The sequence below is a fragment of the Triturus cristatus genome, chromosome 1_2 (genome assembly GCF_964204655.1).
Source record: "Triturus cristatus chromosome 1_2, aTriCri1.1, whole genome shotgun sequence".
Classification (NCBI taxonomy): Eukaryota; Metazoa; Chordata; class Amphibia; order Caudata; family Salamandridae; genus Triturus; species Triturus cristatus.
This window is the reverse complement of record NC_140580.1, coordinates 1,131,723,640-1,131,736,475: the sequence shown is the minus strand read 5'-3', so window position 1 is coordinate 1,131,736,475 and position 12,836 is coordinate 1,131,723,640. Positions and strand designations below refer to the sequence as shown.

At 43.8% G+C, this 12,836-nt stretch overlaps 1 protein-coding gene across 2 annotated transcripts in view; it reads right to left on the bottom strand.

The window, feature by feature from the left end:
- The window catches only part of RALGPS1 (Ral GEF with PH domain and SH3 binding motif 1), a 1,694,135-nt gene that overhangs the window by 1,315,973 nt on the left and 365,326 nt on the right, over nt 1-12,836 (bottom strand). The window lies entirely within an intron of this gene.

Genomic DNA, 12,836 nt, shown 5'->3' with positions numbered 1-12,836 from the left:
ACAAAAATTTGAAAAAAAAACACTGGAACTGCAGTATGCATTTTTATCTGGGTTTCCCTTTTTCTAACCATAGGGCTGCACGCCTCAGCAATAGAAATGATGTAGCAAGCCATGTATGAAGTGCACTGCGGGAAGTGCATGCAGAGCACAGAAGGTACTAGAGAATTCTGCCTAATCTTGTATAAGCAAACACTACTTGAGAACACATTCAACCAGAAGCAGGTTCTCATACCTGTCCCATTAAACCTTTACTCACCTCTTGATGCGGTGGCAGCAAGGAAAGGGGAACATCTCCCTAAAAGTGACTCAGATTGAGAATACAGAATGGATTTTTAAATTTCAAGTAAGTCTTCTCAAGGCTAACCAACCCTTTAGGGTGGCTTCATGCATCTTCCTCGAGCCTGTGGTTGTCACGTTGAAGACCAGATCATGGCCAATACTCAGCGGAGGATGAGAGAGGTAATCACGGATCAGATTTGTAAAAGCAAATTTAACTATGACCACGATCTTTGATATCACCTGATGCATATTCTGTCTTTCAGACTAACCCATGGAAAGTGGTAGTAGCAGGAAGAATGAAAAAGGTTGGTGAGTGAGGGGAGAATGATGGTTAGGCTTTAGGGATGGGAGAAATGTCACGCTCTATACATGCCATCTGACTTTGTTTAGTACTGCTCTAACACAAGATTCCAAAGAGGTGAACTAATTTCAAAAAGGAAAACTTTGGCTCACACTTGGTAGCCTGGTCTGCACAGTAAGGCAGTCCCCAAAGAAAATGTGTACGTTGATGAGTGTAAAAAAACGAATTAAACAAGAACCAAAGCTAAAGAAATAAAGTTTAGTAAGGTCCAAATAACTGTTCTAACATTATAAATTTATTTTTGATTTATACAATATACCACATATTACATACGCAACTTGGTAAAACAATATACACATGTATGTTTATGTGGATAAAAAGAAAACTCCACATCTTAAGTCACCTTTCAAAAATATATTAAACTTGTACTAAAAACAATATTGCTTTACAGCAATATAATCTACTTCCCCGGAAATGATACTAAGTACATACTCAAAAAGAATGTTATTTCTTTAAAAAGTATACTCAATGGTAGCTCAATTTATCAAGATACCAAAAATGCCCCTGCACGTTATTTTTTATAAAAGGGGAGCAGGCTGAAAAGATTGCCACTTCTTCATAACATGGCTATAAAGCCTGATGTGGGCGAGAGGGTCCAAAACAGTACTGCATTGGCAACATTGCCTCTTCAATTTAACAAGAGCGTACCAAGAACCTACCACATTGCATGCAGCCACAAGGCTTAGTCTAACAAGCACACAACTCCATTGAGCCACTGGGTTCAGTTCCACTAGCACATGGAGTTCTGTGTAAGCATGTTTACATTCTCATCTGCATTAGATGCAGAAAATAATCCTGGATCAGTGAGGGCAAAACTGCTTCATGATTGTGTCAGCTAGTTTTTTTTTGTTGTTTTTTTTTGCAGAGTTTTATATAGCGCGAACTTGACCCGCATCTAATCAGGTATCAGAGCGCTTTACATAGCACCAGTTACGTTACATGAGGACACACATTCATTTAATTTTTTTTTTTTTTGTTAGGCAAGGGGAGATTAAGTGATTTGCCCAGAATCACAGGATGTGTTAGCGTCGTTACCGAGACTCAAACCCAGTTCCCCCAGGTCCGAGTTCGAGCGCCCTAACCGTTAGGCCAACTCCTCTCCCCTTAGTCTAAAGTTAAATTAAAAGTGGATACTAAGAAAGAAGGGTAAAACAGTTCAAGGACAAATACATTTCATTTATCACATTTGTCTACATATGGATTTAATATGTAAAAAACATGTTTAAAGACCATGATAAAAAGAGCCGTATGGGCAAATATCCAACACTCTACTTACAAGATGGAAAGTTTTTATAGCCAAAATAGTCTGTTATCAAAATGACAACCAGACATAAGCAATTTACTAAGAGTACTGAATAGAGAGGCTGAGCCCCATGAACGCTAATGAATGGAGAAGTTGTTGGCTTTAAAAGTTGATTTTATTTCATGTCACTGGTAAAACAAGACTGAGGATTGCTCAATTGAATGTGGCTATTTCAGAGTTCATTTGAACTGATTATATAAAACAACTTTGTTCTGTACACGATGGCTTTTATCTTAGAAGTCTTCACCACATTTCCATCAGTCTTTGAAGGAAATACAGATTCTCTTAGGATCTCTGAATTAATTTGTTCCATGTGAAAGTCAGGTGCTCCTGAACCTAGTAAAATTCCCATTTCAATAATAAAAAAGAAGTGGCTATTTGGGGAGACATTTTGGATCTGCTTTCTAGCAAGTGTATCATGTTGGGTCAGATCACAAGTTCCTGGAGAGGCAACATTCTGATGCAATTTCCCAGAAAGGCTTCAGAAGTGGATCTGAGGAATAATTTAGAGTTTGACCTCTTAGGCACCTCTAGGAAGGTCTTAGACTCTCATCTGTTGGACAATGAATATAATAATCTGCCGATAAAGCAATCTGGGTTTTCTGCCCTGTCTTGACAATTTAATAGCACTACATGTGGGCCTGGAAAAGGATAAATTCATAGATGGAAGATGATTGGCACCACATTTGTCAATTTCTCGACAGCATTTGATATAGTGGTACAATTTGGCTAATTTAATATTTCCTAATATTCTTTTAAGCATTCTAATTGCTTTTCATACTGAAACCTGAGCGCCGAGACACTCATGGGTAGTTGAGCGCTTTATAAATCTCATAAACATAAACCATGTGTCAGATTTTACAAGGCTGGGATGTGCATCTCTCTAAGACAATTGAAACTCCAAATGGTTTAAAACACGGTACATTTTAGCACTTCCACTGTTTTCAATGTACATTTGCTATTTTTAGCAAACTTGGGAATTTCCTCTTGCCATGAGAGAGTGATCACTACAAAGACTAACCCTGGGCGTAGTTCGTGTAGTAGGGCTACGCGTAGCTACGCGAAGTGTACTTCACACTATGCAAGCTACGCGTAGCTACGCAAACTGCGTAGTGCACTGTGCAAAATGCTGTTCGCACTGATTGCACAGTGCAGGATGCTTGTCCGCACTGTGCAATCATTGCAAACTGCATCTTGCACAGTGCAAGCGGTCGTTTTCTGCCGCTCGAGTAGATTTGTACTCGAGCGGCAGCTTTCTCAACGCGGACTGGTAGTTTCTCATCGCGAGCGGTCGCGAGCATACGCAACCACTCGCAATGAGAAATCTGACCTCCCCGCGTTGAAAATCTCGCCGGGACGTTTATTTTCCACGCTCGCGATCGGCAACTTGATGTTGCTGATCACGAACGAGGAAAAAGTCTTGCAGGGATGTTATTTTGCTCGTTCGCGGTCGCCAACTTGACGTGGAGTGCTGCGAGCAAGCAAAAAATGCCCGCTACGCTGCACGTGTTTGCACTGTGCTACGTGCAATTCGCATAGCGCGTAGTTGCGCAAACTATGCAAACTACACGCCCAGGGTTAACATAAACTACTTTTTGCTGATATTATCATCTATCACATTCAAATGAGTTTATTACATGCCCTATCTTCTAACTTTGAATATTTATTGCAAATAAATATAGAAATATTGAAAAGAGTAAGATAATGATCTACTGAAAAAAGAAGATGAGCGGTTTTAATTTTAAATAGAAAATCTGGAATGCTACATTTGAAAGAGTGAGTTGGGTTAGCTAATTTGTTGTGGTCTGAGTTTCAAAATATGTGGAGGACGATGAAAACTGCACAAGCAGCAACAACCTGTGCTTCATGGATTTTCCAGAGAGAATTGTGGGCTCCAACGCTGGCTCCTTTCTGGACAAATGACTCAGGGTCTCTCTCCCGGCAGCACGAATCTCATCTTGATTTGTTATTGAATGAGCCCACAGGATAACCAGCTTCAAACCACCAGTGGTAGCACCCCAACAGCCGCTAATTGCCTGCTTCCTAAACTTTCAAGACTGAGAACTAATAATTTGCATTAGAGAGGTCTGACATGCCAATGTCAAAATCATGGTCTTCCCCGACTAATCTTGTGAAGTTCATAAACAACGGCAAACTCTCCACAATCAATACATGTAACTCTTACCATCATAGGCGGGATGGAGGCTCAATGCATGAGACCTAAAGCACAAGACAGTAGCTCACGAAATTAGGGTGGACACTGAACTTTACTTTACTTAATATAAGGTCATCAGCAGTCATATTGTGGGAAGCATATAAAACTGTACTCACAGATAGGGCACAAAACCTTATCGCGCATAAGAAGAAGAAGGAAGTTTGGGAGATAGAGGCACTAAAGGACAAACTCAGAGATCTGGAGGGACACTTAAGACCAGATGTAGACCTGTTAATAGTGCGTCAGATCATGGTTACCTGCAGGGAATACCAGGCACTGTCAAGGAAAGAGGTGAAATCCTTGATTTTATCCACGCAACACCGCCTGTATGAGGTGGGAGATAGGGCGGGGAGATTTCTGGCCTGGTTGGATAGAAAAGAGTTGGAGACACGATGGGTGAAGCCCATCCAAGAGGGTGGAGCCACATTTAGTTCGGCACAGGAGATTGCCGACATGCTTACTATTATGCTGACTTTTATAAGACCCGAACTCTTGCGGACGATCCCAGATTAGAGACTACTTAAGTGCAGTCACTATTCCCACCCTGTCACTAGATGAGTGATCAGCACTAGAAGAAGAATTCACCCTAGAAGAAGTAGTGGCAGCTATAGGCAAGCAGAAACCAGGGAAAAACCCGGTCCTTAATAAACTACCCGTCAAACTCTTTAAGAGAAATGCTGAACTATTGAGCCCTTACCTTCTTAAGATGTTCGTAGAGGCTAATGTGGAAGGAGTTCTCCCCGCAGTTCTTCGCAATGCCACCACAGTAGTGATCCATAATGCAGGGAAGCCTTCAACGGATTGCGGTTCCTAATGTCCAATTGTGTTATTAGACATGGAAAGAAAATCCTGGCCACTATCTTATCCAGAAGACTACTGATGGTAATTACCTCCCTTATTCATAATGACCGATCCGGGTTATGCCGAAGAGATCAACAAGATTTAATCTCCGGCAGCTCTCCAACTCACTAGAAATGGTAAAAGAAAGAGACATGTGACCTACTGCCATCGTGGGTTGATGCTGTCCACTGGCTCTTATTGCGGCAAGCCCTGCTAAAATTCAGATTTGGACCCAGATTCCTGAAATGGATAGATTTACTATATACAGCACCGATGACTAAGGTGCGGGTCAACAAAGTAACGTTGGTGGAATTTCCCACTAGAAGGGGCACTAGACAGGGTTGACTACTGTCCCCCTTGATATTCGCTGTTCTGGAACCACTGGCCTGTATGGTTCGAGCACACCCGATATTGGAGGTTTCACGGATAAATCTGGGGCACTTAGAGATTAACGAATTTCACTCTATGTCGATGACATCCTCCTGTATGTTACCCGCCCAAACGCGATTCTTCCTATCATATTTCAACTATTTGACAATTTTGGTGCCCATGCGGGATATAGAATTAATTGGGACAAGTCGAGCCTCTACCCAGTATGCAGGCACCTAGACATGCAAGACCTCCCAGGGCAACTGCGCATCGACAGAGATGGGTTTAAATACCTAGGCCTGTGAATAACCACAAGCATTATGACTGGTCTCAACCATAATATCCAGAGAGTCCTGACTGAATTCCATGGAGACGCTGAAAGGTGGAGGTTACTGCCCTTAACACTTTTAGGTAAGGGCAGCCATGTACAAGATAGTTACGCTGCCAACAGTTATTTACATTCTCCAAAATACAGACCATAACTCCCAGAGAATATTTTGTCACAATAGATAAGGAAGTCTATATACTTTTATAAAGTGGAGGTCATCCGAGGGTGACATTACAGACACTCCAGTGCAGCCAGTATAATGGGGGTATTGCTCTACCAGATATGAGATCATATGACCGGGTTGAGCACTTGATAACAATTAATGATTGGTGGTTACCTCCCGGGTGATCATCCAGCGTATGCTCATAGAGATGCTCCAATTCTAAGTATGTACATATCACCACTACATCTATGGTGGCAAGGGGGTAAGACCATAAGTGCCAGCAACCCACAGGGTAATAGAAGCCTGGAGGGGGGCGGAAAGACGAATGGGGTGGGATAAAAGACTTCCCAGAGAAACTCCACTGAGGGAGGGAACATGCCTGCCCAACATTGGGAAACTGCAGGCATTCAAGACCTGGGACACAATAGGGATATTCAGACTGGACGTCCTCTTGGAGGAGGGATACCTGATCTCTTTCAGCTCTCTCCAACGCAAAAACCACGTAAGCGCCACCCAGCAGTTCATATATCTACAATTTCAGCATGCATGGAGGGTGGAGAGGCTGAAGTTGGGTCATATTCCTGAATACGGGTACCTAGAAGGGACACGGCTCCATGGGGAATTAGCTGATAAAGCTGTCTCATGGACCTTTAAGATGCTAATTAATAACATGCTGTAAAAATCGAAGAACTTGAGGGCCCAATGGGAAACTACAATGGGGGAAATGGATGACCTTGACTAGGAGGTGGCGCTAATGCAACCGAGAGAGCTGGCCATTAAATTAAGGCTACGACTGATTTAATTTGAGATCCTCCACAGGATATACTATGATAGGGCCCGCATACATAGACTTGGAAGGGCAAAGTCACCTGACTGTCTACGTTGCAGAACAGAGAGAGGTACATGGCACGCTATGGGAATACCCTTGTTGGTCCATGTATGAAAGAAAGTCCACTTGATTTTTTAAAGGATAGGTTTTTTTGAATTAGAGTAATTGGAATAAATAATGTTAATGATGCATTACAGTTTATACTAGCACTCTCTTCAATGACGTATTGTTATTAAGTTTTTATTTTATCAAGATTTTAGATTTGAATAAATAGTTGTTGTTAACATCTGTAACTTTGATTGGTGAGCAACTAAATGCCTGATTCTGTATTACTTTTCCGTGTTTGGAAATCGTTATATTACGTTCTGTCCACCTTCTCGAGTGTTTAGCATCAAGACTAAACTAAGGAATTCTTTTACATTATTTCAATTTCTGGTTTCTTACAGAATCTTTATGCCTGGTTCCACTGACCTCCTTCCTCTGCAATAAAGTTGCTCGGATATGTCCTTCCATAGACAGATGTCCACAAAATCCTGCTAGCATTTCAGTTAAGTGAGATTTGTCTAAATAGGCTGCGGGCTGATTCTACTGCAAGGCCCATTCAGCTTGCAGGCCCTTCAGAGGCACGTTTAGTAACAGGTTGCATTACTCCATGGCATACCACTTCTTGCAACAAAACTGGGAGGTCTCTAACGTTCTTCTTGTAGCACAACAGATCATCATCTCCCTCTAGTGCGCGATCTTGTCGATCGAAGCACAAGGTATGCGAGGGGCAAGTTCCATTAGGAGTAGTCCACCACACCAAGACCCATCTTAGTGCAATACAGGAAGCTGGACTGAATAAACCCTGGAAAACAATTGCGGCCGGGATTCAAGCCACAGGTTGGAAACTATCTTGCAACCTCATCTCCTTTTGGCGAGCAATGGCTTATCTTATAACCACATGTGGAAGTCATCTTCCCTTCTCTTCTTAAAGTTTTGCTATGAGGATAAGCAGGCTCTCTCCAAGAGCTTAAGGGTTCAATTTAGTATGGCGTTAAAAGGAGCTCCTTGCACGCCTCCTCCATAGTACGATACAGTACCTATTCCCACGTTCTTAGCAGTACATTGTCCATACAGTTTTATGAAGCTTGCCTCCAGCATCAGAAATCCCACAGGAAGCTTTTGAGAAAATGCAAAATGGTGGAACGCCCTCAAAGTCAGAAATTACTCACCCATGCACGTGTATGCTTCTCCTGCCATCTCGCTCGAACCATGGAATTAGTCGCTCTTATGTGAGCGCAGGAAGCTGCAAACCACCCCAGAGAAGGGTAAATAAAAGGCAGAGCAACTCAGAGTAGAAGCTGCTGGTGATCACTTAGATGAGCTCAGCTCAGGAGTTCCCATCATCCAATCAATGTCCAGGAAGCCCCCGAAGCTGGCACATGAGCAGAGGGCATGACAGGGTCCATCTCATAAGCTAATACCATTTCGGACCAGACCAAGAGATGTAATTCATCAGTTTGAATCTCCATGCTTGGAAAAGAGAACAACATTTAATCTATAATAACTCAAAATGCCATTTCTTATCTTCAGATTTATGCATCTCATACATAACTGCTTAAGACCATTGCTTTTGGCATCATCAGCAGCCACCAGAGACAACATTCTACTGTTTGGCCAAAGTATGCTTTTCTGTGTGAGTGATGGGTTGCAGCATTGCTCTCAGTGTACAGCTAAGCCAGGTAAGATTCTTTTCAGTGTTGTGAAAAAAAATTCTAGATCATCCCAAGAAGTTCTCTTTAGATTATTGACAGATTATAGATTATTATTGTTACCAAAGTCTGTGGTACCGGGTACCATGAGCTTCATTGTCCCTAAAGCCAGGTTTATCGACTTGCCATTGTATAGATTTGTACCGGCCACAGTTTGTTGCCTGGATGCAACAGTCCCCGTCTAATAGCATATCTGTCAAGGCTTTGATCATGTCCAACAGAATTCTAACAAGTCTGCAGCTGGCTTCATGAACTCCAAGCACCTCACCACACTCCACATCTTTAAACTAGGGGTGGGCGGAATTGGCGGAAGGCACTTCCGCCAATTCTCGCGAGAATGCAAGCAATTTCCGCGATCACGCGATATTTCCGTGATCGCGGGAATTGGTGCTTCCGGCCTGCCGCTGCCGCCCGCTACAGGTTGTGTACGTTGCCAGCCACGGCGCCGACGTCCCTGGGGTCCCTCGAGTCAGCTGTCCATCGTAGTGGGGGAAAGGGCGGAAGATGTTGCCCACCGCTGGTGTGTGGGGCGGGGCTTCCATGCAGTTCACATGCCGTGGGCCAGAGACGCCGCGGGCCAGAGACCGATCAGAGCAGCTGGTGTCAGGAACTACACGGGGATTGCGCGACAGGTAAGGACCACAGCTAGTTTTTGACGGTAGATATGGGGAGAACAGCACACCTGCCCAGCCTCGACCTAGCTCCCGAATGTATTGTGCCGATGAATGCGTTACTGAATTTGAGCTTCAACTCGGGCACCTGCTTTATTTATATCTGTAAGTGCTTGGCCAGGCAACAATTTCCGTTCCCTCCCGGAAATTGCGACAATTCGGCATTTCCGCGTTCCGGTCGGAACGCGGAAATGTCGAATTGTCGCAATTTCCGGGAGCGGAACGGAAATTGTCGCCCACCCCTACTTTAAACTAAGAGCATGACTAAAGAATGGACACAAAACATGCCAATCTTTCTATAAATCAATGAATCATGATGTTCATTCTTAAACTATTGCTCAACACATCACAGGCAGCACAGCGGGCCAGACAGGCCTTTTATGCCACTGGCCATTCCCCCAGTGGGCTGGAGCGCTTGAGGTGAGTTTGCAAGCCCAGTCCACTCCTGGTGCCTCTGTCACTTTCCATGAGGGTAATGGCAGCAGGTACAGGGAGGGTCCAAGACAGAGTGAAAGGGACTGAGAGGGGAGGTAGAGAGAAGAAATCAGACAGGGAGAAGAGAGAGAGGTGAGAAGCAGAGAGAGGGGACGGATTGTCAGAGAGAGATTATACGAGGACACAAAGAGCGCGGGGATAGTTTGAGCATTTGTGTCAGGGCTTCCTTGGGTTCCACAGCCCAGCCCTGCCGGCAGCATTCAGCTTGCAAAAAACATTGGCTGGATACCAACTGACAAGTCCATACTATTTTCCGACCTCTTTTCTAGATGATTTAAAAGATGCAGACTGGCCTCAGTGAAGAACATCTGTGGCAGATCCGCAAGTCACGGATCCACGGATCCGCGGATCCGCAGCAGATGCAACAGACAATTGGCAAGGCGCTTGGATGCTAAATGGAACAAGTATCTGGATATCCTCAGTGTCTCTCAAAGTATTCCCTAATGGAGAGCGGGAAGCCTGCTGGACCTCTCAAGTCTCGAAGGAAACATCGATTAGAGCTAAGACCCAAATTAAACAGGTTTTTAAATGCGATCAACGAGAAAACACAAAGGACGACAGAGAAGAACTAGCCGACCACAAAGTAGATTTTATATTAAACTGACTAGTACATTTAAAAGGTTTTGGTTATCATGGCGCCCGTGCTGAAGGTTTATCATAGTATCCGGGACTGCGAGTGTGCAGGAGTGTAAGAAAGTGAGTTTTGTGAAGACAGAATGATCCATCAACGCATAGCATATGGCCAAACATTTGTTGAATGTGTCCTTTAAATGCACATATCTAGCAATCCATGGCTGACGTGTCATTGATACAACAACGCGACAACAGCTTTTACCGAAGCTTTATAAAGCTAAGGCGTATGGGGGAGAGGCTCCTGTGGGAAGTTTATCAAGTGTGGGATTGGGGGGACCTGGAGGTTATCAAACATGGAGTGCGGACTGATAGGATTCACGTGAGCTTCTGGAGTCAAGGCTCAATCAGAAGTGCAGGGGACGTAGCCTTAGATACATGGTGGAGGAGAACCCGTGTGACCAAGGGTGAAGGTCAAACTCTATACAGGAGCAGCCTGAATAAGAGGAGACAGAGGCTGGGCATCTAAAAGGAAGGGGAATGGACATGTGCATTAAAAGATGTAAAGGATCTGTAGCCAGGTACATATGTAGGAGATGGTAAAGGCTTCGATGTACTATATCTGACATTCCTCAACGCCCAAACTCACAAACATAGTTATGCCAGAGTCCTTGCAAAATGCCCCTTTCTTTCTTCTAGGTAGCTTGGCCTAGCTCAAGGTTTAACCCACTAACGGTTGATTGCCACCTGATTTATACAGTTTTTTGTGCAAACAAATTATATTTAGATGAACAAAAAGCTGGCTTTGAAAGCACTATTCAAAAGACATAAAGACAAACACAATTTATGGGGACCTTCTGGTAACAGTCAGGAACGTTCAGCTTTAACTTGACAAAGGAGGAAAGGGGAGCGAAGAAGGCCTCAGTACATTGCCTCAAAGTCTGCTAGAGAATAGAAAGGATATCTGTTTTTGAAGAGAGGTCCTGGGAAGACCCAGACTTTCCACTGCCCAGCTTGACTAGGGCCAGACTGGCCGTAGCAGACACCCACCGTTTTCCCGGTGGGCCAGAAGGGTGGGGGTCAGTTTTGAATCTCAGTATCAGCCCCCTGTAACAAAAGCAGCAGGGGCCGGTCCGACTCAATTGCCGGGGCTGGTTTATGTTCCCAGTCCGGCCCTTGGCTTGACTACTGGTGTTGTGTTGGCAGATGGTGTTATAATCCTTTACAGTAGGGGGGGCTAAACTGTCCTGCACTGGGTGGGCGTGGGATGACCGCTAGAGCTCCTTAGCCTCAGAGCTGCCCTCAGTCACCTTAGATCTCAGCACATTCTAGGGACTTCTTGTGCTTGTGGTCAATGCATGAATCTTCCAAGGAGGCAACATCGTTGTGTTCTTCACCATCCATCTGTACAGCAAGTGACGTCACTAGTTTCCCACCAAACCCATCTTTAAAAGAAGCCAGACAAGCACCCATCATTCCCGAAACCATCATCTCCACAGGCAGTAACTTCACTGTAGTTCCCAGCATCCATCTCTACAGAAAGTGATGTGACTTCTTGTCTTCTCCCTAATTCAGTCCACTGCCCACTTGTCCCACTTCATGGGCATAGCTTGCTAAGGTGGAAAAAGACTAGGGCATCTCCTGTTATGGACTTGGGCCAGACCTCGACTGCCAACTCCAGTGAGAGAGCTCATCATATTCCAATTCCAACAATCATACCCACTTCTAGAGCACACACACACACACACACACGTCCCCACAACATATAGAGCAAACCACATACACATCCCAGTAAGCACCACACTCTGCAGCACTACATGCGCCTGAAATCATATGCACCCACACCTTTCACCGCCTTCATCCCTGACAGCATACTTTACCCCCAGTCTTTGCACATTCTAGGCATCGTTTTCCCCATGGCTTTCATCATCTAGCAAGCAGTCATGGTGAAAAGACCGCATTTTTTCTATTTCTAAGTATGTGTTCACTGAATATTCTCTCTTTAACTCGAATTCGTGCAATTTTAAATTCTTTATAAGGGTGTTTGCTTTACTTGCTCAACATCTCATACATTGTCTCTGTGTATTGCCTTGTTGCTGTGCCCCAATTGCCACAGGAGAGCACTGTAGCCCCAAAGATGACCCTGTTTACCGCTGTCGATTGAACTGCGGGACAAAGGGTTTCTACCATCTGTGCCATATAATTGTGTAATGGCGTCTGTACTTCTGTCAGTGAAAGCAAATCATTTGTTAGGTGATTCAGTTAAACTGAGGGCAAGGCGAGCAGTTATAAGTCAGAGGCCTGTCTGCTCCTCATCTAAGTTGGTCAGTTTGGAAAGTAAGAGAAATTGAGGTCCCTAATGTGCAGACATGGGTTAAACGAGTGGTTTAATATTTATATTATAACTGCGAGTCATCAGAAAATGCAGATTATATTCAATGTTGGTGTCCAGCATTAGTGCATAAAGACAAGCATAAAACCTTCCAGGAACATTGGTTTATGGTTTTGTATAGAAAGTAATCCAATTAACATCAACAAAGATTGTAATGGGATAGAACAATTATAATGATCAAAACAACAGAAATAGCAATATTTATCAAGTTAAGGCTGAATGATATATCAGAAGTAAAATTTGTGTATTAGAATGAGTTGGTAAAAC